Source organism: Chinchilla lanigera, unplaced genomic scaffold (genome assembly GCF_000276665.1).
Source record: "Chinchilla lanigera isolate Chin_1 unplaced genomic scaffold, ChiLan1.0 scaffold00003, whole genome shotgun sequence".
NCBI lineage: Eukaryota > Metazoa > Chordata > Mammalia > Rodentia > Chinchillidae > Chinchilla > Chinchilla lanigera.
Genome location: NW_004955404.1, coordinates 41,760,965 through 41,771,568, shown reverse-complemented (window position 1 = coordinate 41,771,568; position 10,604 = coordinate 41,760,965).

Sequence of the window (10,604 nt, the reverse complement as noted above, 5' to 3'; positions counted from 1 at the left end):
TGGTTTTCAGGGTTTTCTAAGAGACAGGTCACAAAAATGCCTCTTCCAAGACTATACACATTTGTAAATTTAGAAAAGAAACCCATCGCTTACTGCTCCCATTTCATTTGTTACCAATAATCATGTGACTCTGTCTATACAGAATAAGTGTTTGCTAATATAATTGTGTTCTGGCATCCTCTTCTCAGCAGTAGCTTTATTTAATTAGAGTGGGGCATGAGTCTTTGATTAATAAGTTCATTTTTTTTTTCATTTTTTTGAGAAGGGGTCTCACTATGCAGTTTGGGCTGGCCTTGCACTCACTTTGTAGCCCAGGTTGGCTTTGAACTCACAATGATCCTCATTCCTCAGCTCCTCAAGTGCTGTGATTACAAGTATGGGTCACCACTCCTGATAATAGCTACATTTGACACACAGGAAAGACTGAAATTTAAAGAAAACGCCAACGTGTCAAGATATGATAGGTACAGAAAAAGAAAAACAAGGCATTTAATAGACAGTAAGTGATAATGGAGTGCAAGAAATGTCATTTTATGTGGTAAAGTATAGAAACTTGAAAGAAGCAAGCAAGGAGTGGTATACAGTATATGGAAATTGAGTAAATGTCCTACCAAGGGAGCATATTCAAATCTTTACGCAAGATATCTTTAGCATTTTGTAGAACAAAGAAATGGAGTAAGACTGGAAGACTGGGAGAGGAGTAAGAATAGAAAGATTAATGTCAGATATATGGTGTGTCGATCTGAATCATGTGAATCTTGTAGGTCATAATAGGAATTTTGGAATTTATTCCAGTTGAAGTAGAAATTACTGGATGGTTTGGGCAAAAATGTATTGCAGTACTATCTTTTGTAAACTATAAAAATAATGTTTCAATAATCATATTTACTTGGTTTCAGTAATGTTAACATTTTATTATATATGCAGCTAAATTAGATAGAAATTAATAGGAAGTCAGATGGGGATTGGGCCCTCTAGGGAGTCAGTGAAGAAGATGAACACATCCAAACTCTTGCTGGAGATGAATCTGCAGAGGGCCCGTTCTCAATATGGAAACTGATAGCCCAAGCCTCCCTAGAGATAAACTGCAGTTTGAGACTACACTGTAATTAGCATCATCTGTTCCAGTGAGCCAGAAAGGCATCAGATGCATAGGTGTGTAACCAGAACATCTGGACCCATGTTCCTGCCGCTTTCTGGGAATGCCTTTGTTTTCTATAAAGTTATAGATAAGCTAAAGTTAATTATGCAAACCATATTCCCTTGCTGTGTTCCTTGTGTCCTTAATAGATGAATACTGACTAAGTGACTAAACTTGAAATTCAACTGGTTCACTGTATTTTGACCCATCTTGTATCCACATTGTAACTTTGCTGTATGAAAAATTCTTAGAGATAGAGCCTCCACAGCAATCCACTTTTGTCTCAGGAGCTTTCTTTAAATATTTCTTACTTTTAACCTTCTGTTATGGTTTGTGACTGGATGTCCCCCAAAGCCTCCTGCAGTCCTGGGGTGGGCTGCTAGAGTTTATGATTAATTCAGGGTCCAATGTTGGGATTATGGGTATGATTATGGGTATGTTGGGATTATGGGTATGATTATGGGTATGATTATGGGTATGATACCTGCCCTGGAGCTAGGTATGGTGCAATATAAGGGATGGCAAGATGCTGTTTGCTGTCCTGCCCCACTTTTTTGCTCTTGTTGCTTTGCTGTCTTCTGCCACCATGAACTGTTGCACTCTGCTATGTACCACTTTACGTTAGAGCCAACCAAATATGGACTGAAATCTCCACAAACTGTGAGTTAAATAAACCTTTCCTTCCTTAATTTTGGGCATCAGGTATTTTGTCTCAGCAATAAGAGAAAAGTAACCAAGACACCTTCTTTGCCCCAAAATTTACTCTTCCATATTAGAGAAACAAACTTGGCACCTCTGATATCTAAAATGTTACGAGTTATTTTTCCTGTCACAGTAATGGACTTACCGAAATAAGGAAAATTAAAATTGACTCAATATGATTAGCTAATTCACAGATATTATTCAAATTTTTATAACTGCACCAATACCATCATTTTTGGTAGAAACACTACATAGTCCCACATAGTACATTGTAGATAAATGTACAATCAGAAAAAGTGACCCTTCTTCACTTTAGGGTCTTCCTTCAATTTTCTTTTCACAGCCCTGGCACCTCCGAAAAGAATGGGCTGTTTATTGTGTAGAATGGCTCTTGATATGGATCTGAGATGTTGGCTTGGGTTAACTATGCAGTTTGGCAGGAAAGTGCTGTTTTGCCATGTTCAGAATGTTATGTTAGTGTACAGTATTAATATACTTCACTTATTGACACTTTTAAGGGGATTTTGTTGAAGTGCTATGTGTCAGGTTTCTTCACTTTAAATTTCTATTTTTACACTGGTAATTAATCTTGTAGGACAGCATTTTGTAGCTATACAAATATCCCATTTACCAGCATACATTTTGCTATCCAATTTAATATTCCTTCATAATTCTTGCTTCCAATTGTTATTAACTTAGTATTTGCGAAGAAAAGAATTTGTCTATCTTTTTTTTCCATTTTCATTATTTGGAATTCTTTTGTAAGGTAAAAGCTCCTTTCGTGAGCTACTAGGTAGATACTCTTAGGGACAATGCTTTCAGAGGAGGTACAAGTGTGCTAACTTTTTAAATGACTGTGAAAATTTCTTCAAGGTTTCATTTATTTGATTTTTTAAAAATATATCAGGTGAGATCTTCCAGAGAGACAAACAACCAGCCCAAATTGCTGAGTCACTCTGCTTCACCCTTTTAGGTGACCTATAGTAAACTTTGCTCATTATGATACTCAATTTCCTGCCCAGAAGGTGTACCCTTCTGCCATATTTTGAACTTACTAGGTAGGAAGAACCATCAGCTCCAGTTGAACATTCTTAGTAAAGTACATACCTCTGCATGTGGTAAGAAGTGTCTACTATATGAATATGAATATGAATAACTTAAACTAATAGAGGTTCTTTGCTTTCCTTGATCAGCGACACTGCTTTGGGAGTTACCTCCAGTGCTCTTCTTACTTGCAAAAGCAGTGAACTTCTTGCACTTCTTTTGTCTCCTGGGTAGACATACTGGTTTTGCAGTCACTGAAGAATGCAACATTTTATTTAGTTACAGCTTCTTCAATGTTACTTCTCTTACATTTTTATGTCATTATGTAGTAATGGATATTTATTCTATTACATATGTCGGGTTTCATTAACAACACTATTTTATTGCTTAGAGCAATTCCATTTTTTATTAGATACTCCTCTCGCAAAACAACTTTGATCTTTTGTTATGCCCCTAACATCTAAACTTTTTATTTCCCTCCCTTTCTCTTTCTTTCCTTCTTCCTTCTTTCTTTCTTTCTTTCTTTCTTTCTTTCTTTCTTTCTTTCTTTCTTTCTTTCTTTCTTTCTTTCTTCCTTCCTTCCTTTCTTTCTTTCTTTCTTTCTTTCTTTCTTTCTTTCTTCCTTCCTTCCTTCCTTCCTTCCTTCCTTCCTTCCTTTCTCTTCTTTCTTTCTCTTCTTTCTTTCTCTTCTTTCTTTCTCTCTCTCTCTTTGAGCAGTTCCTTATTTTGATACCACAACTTGTTCCAGGCTCCTCTTGTACTTCACTGGCCACAAATACAGAGTAAAAAAATATTCTCCAAAAGACTTGTTTTGTTTCATAGGTGTTTAGAAACCAATATCTGGGTGCTTATTCTTCTCTTTACTTCTAGGATATTGCTTTTTGCTAGACAACTCAGAGGTAATAAACATACACACAAATTATATTAATTTTTATATGTAAGAAAAAAACTAATGTGTTTGAAGTGTTATTTGTAGAAACAAGAATGAAATGAGACTATATATAACTAGAAGATTGGTAATTCATAATCTTATGGTCTGTAATTCTGGACTTCATTGCAAAAATATTAGAGCCCATTGAAGAAGTTTAAGCAAGCACAGTATATGTGATGTGATTCAAAATAACAAAAGATGATTCTAGCTATGAAACAAGAATTGCAATTAGGATCTGCAAGGAAGTTAGATTTTTAAAATGCCTAGGAGAAAATAGAAAATAAATAGAGACAATGTAAGAGTCAGGGTGCTAATATTTTACAGGAATATTATTATAAAAATCCGTAGAATTTTCTTCCCATCACAAAGGGGAAAATAGAAACAACCTTAGGATAGAGGTAAGCCTGAAGAAATAAATGGCCAGGTTTATTTTTCTCATTTTCACTAAAAGCTTTCTGATTGACTTTCTAGGTGAGAATAGCTCAAATGGCTCCCTCTGGATAGATCAGAAATGACGTGTAGAGTAAAGCCTAGGTCAGAAATTACAGAGGGCTTTGATCAAATCTCATATGAAAAACCAGCTGAGTCATATCCTATGAACAAGGACTATACACTGTCCCAGCTGAGCGCTCTGTCTGAGCTCTAGCAGATAAATAAGGTGGAACACAGAAGCAATAGTGCAGAGAACTCAAAATACTGCTTGGGGGAGTGATGGCTGGTCCCAGATAAGCAGCCCTGGAAAAGTAACATATTTCCTCATTATTCTTGAGAAAATGGAATAAATCCACTAATTATACAAACAGGTTTAAAAAGTAGTTATTCTTCACTTAATACACATGTTTTACACATAGGAAATGACAATTTGCAAAGTTACTTCACAAATGGGTAAAGAGGGTAGAATGTTTTTTTTAAAGTACAGTTGGTAAAGTTCATTCAGAAAGAAAAATCATCCAATGAATGTAATCGTTCTCAACCAGTGTAGATTGCTGCATGAAAAAGAGGTGTTATGCTCAACCCCATAAAGGTAATGTAACTACAATTTAACTACAATTTCCAGTAGTATGCTGTGTGAACAATGTGGAAAAGTTAGACACTGGAATTCAGGAAATAGGGTACTATCAAAGGATTGGCAACCTTAATAGATTCCAGGGAAATCTTAGAGAATTGAGATTAAATGTATAATTCAAAATGCAGAAAAAAATCCTCCTTTTCTATCTTTTGATCAGTAATTAAGATTGAGAAGCCAGACTGCTTTCATGTTTACACAGATTCACTTGCTGGGCTAATGAGCTCTGTAAAGTCGCTACTGTAAATTTTTAAAGTAGTAAATGCCATTCACAGTGGCTGATTTTGTTTTGTGGATGGTAGCTATGTAAGCTACTATAAAAATAATGGAAAGAACAGAAGGATGAGGCATTGACATGGGAAAACTTATTCCTATAAATAAATGTTTATATGTATAGGTACTAATAGATATATATATAGGAGTGTGTATATATATATATATGTATGTGTGTGTATATATATATATATATATATCCTTTGATCAGTAATTAAGTTTGAGAAGCCAGACTACTTTCATGTTTACAAAGATTCACTTGCTGGGCTAATGAGCTCCGTAAAATTGCTATTCTAAATTTTTAAAGTAGTATGTGAATATATATATAGGAGTGTATATATAGGAATTAAAGTAGTATAGGTTTCAAGATCTTACCTGATATACTTTAATATATTTTTGAAAAATCAAATAAATGAAACCTTGAAATTAAAGTAGTATAGGAGTATATATATGATAGGAGTGTGTGCGTGTGTATATATATATATATATATATATACACACACTAATTTACATTTCTTTTGGGGAAAAATAAACATCACCTTTCCATGTAGAAACATATGGCAGAGAATACTTTCAAAGTTATCTTCTATCACATTGTCTTTTATACTACATTCCTTTGCCATAGGCCTTCCCTTCCCCTTGAATCCAGGTTTAAGTAGTTTTTGTGCCTTTCTTATAACTAATGGAAGACAGCAGAAATAAACTTGGTTATTTGCAAGTCTAGGTAGAATTTAAAATAAAATATAATACAAAAATAATAAGTAAAAGAGAAAAAATAGGAACACAATTCTCAAAGACCTAATGAGTTATAGCATGATATAACTAGTCTTAGTAAATATAAGGAAACATATTTTCAAGAAATGTATAAGCATATATTCCATATATGACTTTGTACTTACTTGTTTTATTTTTTATTTCAAAATTACAATTCAGATAATGAGATTAGAAATCTATTAGTAATGCTGTAGATTTATAGAAGTATTCATACATTATTCTAGGAAGATATCTAACAGAAATTCTTACACTGCTCACGTATAAGTGTTTTGATCTTTGCACTCAGTATAGTAACAGCGATCTGGAAGAAACTGAGAGATTCTATTGGTGTGGGTACAATGAACAGTGAAGTAAACTGTAGAATATTTTGCTACAGGATGCAATTAAATTTAACTACAATTTAAATAGGATAAATTGTTTGAAGAAAGTTTAAATGTGTATATTACAAAGCCCTTCAAATAAATAATATGTTTTTAAAAATAATCCTATACATCTGTATTTAGTAATGAATACTGATCTACGGTCACAGTTTAAGTGTTTTCAGTGTTGACTGGTCCACTCCCCAGCTTTGAAAAAGAAAGAAGGCACGGAGAAAGGGAGAAAAGGAAGGAAGGCCAGTTCCAGTTGCACAAACTAGGCATATCTGGCATATTTGTATTTCATGGTCTGCAGTCTTGCTTGTTTATTATTATGATTAGTTATTATTTTTTTTTATTTGGTACCGAGAATCAATCTCAGAACCTTACATTTGCCAGGCAGGCACTTGAGTCACTGAACTATAACCCTGGATCCTGTTTATAATTATTCTCACAGGGTTACTATCACTTCTCTTTCAAGTCTTGCTAAAATAAATGTTTTCAGTAAGGCCTTCCCTGAAAATATCATCCAAAATTAACCTCATTTACAAGTCTGTCCATACTATCATATTTGTTTATTTATAATTGCTCATTTGTTTTTGCATATTTTTTCTGCCATTCTACACTTAAAGCAAGTTCACGAAGGTAAAAGTTTATGCACTTTTTATCTTAACTTCCCAGTGCAAAGTACTTGATATCTATGAAGTATTTCAAAGAGTACTTTCTAAATGAGAGGATAAGTACTATTTTGTAAATAATAATGATGATGCAAAACACCTTGTTTTAGAAATACATGAGCATGTGAGAAAAGCCAAGTTTTATTTAATTCATTGGGAGGATTTGTTTATTTATTTATTTATTCTACCATTTGGAAGTGTTTCCATTTTTATAAAATACAGCAATGAGAATATAATTTTACAACTAGTTTTGCTGGGATACACAAATACCAAATGAAGTAACCATACTACATTGAATTTTCTTAGGAGAGAAATATTTTTCTTGAGCTACTTGACAGCACTGACCTTTGAGAATCAGCAGCATGCTGCTTCAGATAAATGATGATTATGTTTGACTTATTAAAATGCTTTTCACTCTATGTGATTCTATTTCACTATACATTTTTGACATCTTAGGAGAAACAAGGAAATTTTAGCTTCAAAAATGATGATTAGCATATATCCTTCAAATCGTGGGTCAGTGAAACAGGCTTCCCCAAAGTTTAGCTTCACTAATTAACTCCAACTTATTTTACATATCAATCAACAAACCTTTCACACGGAAGAAATAAAAATATGAATCCGTTAAAGGGCAAAAAATGACATTATAAAAATGCTTTGGGAGCAATAAAAATAACTTGCAACATAATTTTGAGAAGTAAAAGCTTTTAAAGTATACCACCCAATGTCCTTACTCCCTCTTGTCTGACAAGCTTAGAAAGTTAAAGATTCATATGCAATGTCTTGGATTTGCCTTAGCATTTTCTCAATCATTGAAGTAAATGTGATGTGTAAGTAGTCTGAATGATGTTTAAAATATTTATTACGTAACCTGGATTACCATATCATAAGTTATTGGGCATTTTTACAGTAATATGTACAAATTTAACGTATGTCACCTTGACTTTAAATGTGATTGATTAGGGGCTGGGGATTTAGCTCAGCGGCAAAGCGCCTGCCTGGCAAGCGCAAAGTCGTGAGTTCGGTTCCCGGTACCGGAAAAAAAAAAAACAAAAAAAGAAAAAAAAAATGTGATTGATGAAATACCATATTATAGTTGCAAATACATTTAACTGTAAAGAAAATAAAACTAAATTACTACAATTATATGTTCATAATGCTTACAGATTGGCATTTTATATAGCAGCTGTGGCATGTTTGTAAATACTCAGGATCAAAAACAGTTTTCAAAAACATTAGACACATAGAATATTATTCTTTCAATTGTAAAAACAAGTGATATACTTTCAAAAAGTTATGATTATGCTTATACACTTAAAAAGAAACATATTAGATCTTTCTCTTTTATACTTTCTTCCTTGAAATATTTTAATACAGTAAATAAACATACACATAGTTTTTAAAAATCACCAAGTTCATGAAGATTTTAGTTTTGAAATGTTAAAATAATTATTGAAATGTTTTCTTTTAGACAAAAATGAACATAGTAGCTTTGAAAGTGTTACTTCTTTCTTTTGATTAAACACTTTTTTGTTAAAATGTTTTCAATTTCCTCATATTTCTTTAAAAGTTAATTGGTTTAATAATTTCATGTTGCAACATCAATGTGCAGTCAAACTTATCTAATAACTGTACTCAGAGTTAGTAACACATAAAATACAAACAAACAAGGTTGTCAGAGGTTCTTCTCATATTTCTGTTCTTAGTTAATACACTCCAAACTTCACCCCAAGGGAGTGATTTTTAACATGGTGCAATTCAAATTTGTATTTATGAATTTAAAATAACTATTCAGTCTGGTAGTAACTATTAATCAAAGACACGATTTTTATATGCCAGTGATGTCAAATCCGACTCCCCAATATTATAGAAGCCGTGTTCAGACAGCAACTGGGAGACAAGCAGTAATTGAACGTATTTAAAAATCCACCCCATGTACTGAACAGATTTCAATGTCTGCTGTATTTAAGGTCCATTGGCTTGTGAAATGGCTGCTCCATTCACACAGATGTTAATATCTCCAGGCTCTTCTCCACTTTCATAGCTTCTCATTTACATATCTGCAGTAAGTTTGCTGTTCATAGAGTGAGATACAGCTACTTGTCACTATTTTTCTTATAACAAAGCATGTTCGAGACAAAATATGAGTGAGTGTAATTACAGCTCATTACAGTTTAAGAAGAAAAATAATAAAGAACAAAGCAATAGGTGTTCAGTCACCAGTGCTTCATTAGTTCTTTTACTGCTTAAATACCTGAAGCTGATGAATATAAATTACTCATGAAAATGCAGATTAACAAGGTTTTTGTCCTTACTTTTCTTTCCTGTATACATATTATCAAATGATTAAATTGATTATTTTATATCGTGAGAGTGAAATTAATTTTCTATTTAGAAAAACTTTGTGTATTTTTAGCATATTTTTCATATGGATATGTATGCTAAACAATACCCTGTCTGTTTAAAAATCATTTTATAAAATGAAGTACAAAATGCATGGATCCTGGATCAGGGATTAAAGAGGCATAGCACAGCAAATTATATTCCACATTCAGGGATAATATTGCATATTCTGATGAAGCTGAACAGAGATAGCGCCTTAACTATTACGCCTTCAAATAACTACTATTATTGAAGTAAATCTTTTGCACACAGTCAGTTATTTGATACAAGATTTTTACTCTGGAGAACAGAAAGCATCATGAAAAATAGCTTCTCAATCCTGGCATTCATTTGCTTGTTTTTCTTTCATAGATACTAAGAAATCGAGTTAATTTTTATTTTTAACTTTTCAGAAATATGCTTTTGAAGTATACTCCATAGACCATCTGCTACTCCAATTGGCCTTCAGTTTTCTTGAGAGTATTTTGCCGAGTTGTTTTTATATATCTATTTAAAGAATAATCCTTGTAGAAGTAATTCCAATGTTCCTGATTTTAAAGTTAAGTGCCATTTAACATAACATTTCAGATTTGTATGGAGTCCAGAATGGACATGGTTTTTTTTAATGAGTTTTGAAGAAAACATAGAGACAATATATCCTTAAAATGAGAAGGTCATAGAAAATGTTAATGCTACAAAATATTTTTCAAAGACACATTGAATTATACTTGCTTATCTTTGATTCTGAGTTTCTATGCTTGGTATGATATATGAGAAATGCTATATAATTTTAATTGTAATAACACAATTACAAAGCAATCACACAAAGATAAGTATGAAAATGGTAATTATAACAAACAACTTTAATCTGGAAGCCATCAATATAAATGTATTCCTAATTTCCCTGTCTTTGAAGGCCTACACACTTGGGACACACAAATGTGTTTTAGATGTTGTTAGTTTGTAATTAGCATCACAGCTATATAGAAATATCTCTCTCTCTCTATATATATATATAATATAATATATTATATTATATATACACTTAGTTTTTACTCTTCCTGTAAAATATAGATTCCTTTAAAAGTTTTACATGTTGTAAATATACTGAAGATTAAAAATAATTTAAACTTTTTACAAGTTTAGAAAATAATATTACTGACACAAATAGACTTATTACCCAATCTATAAGGATATTTCATTTATACGATAACAGAATGCTTCTTAAACCAAAACCAATAGATGTAGATCAAACTTT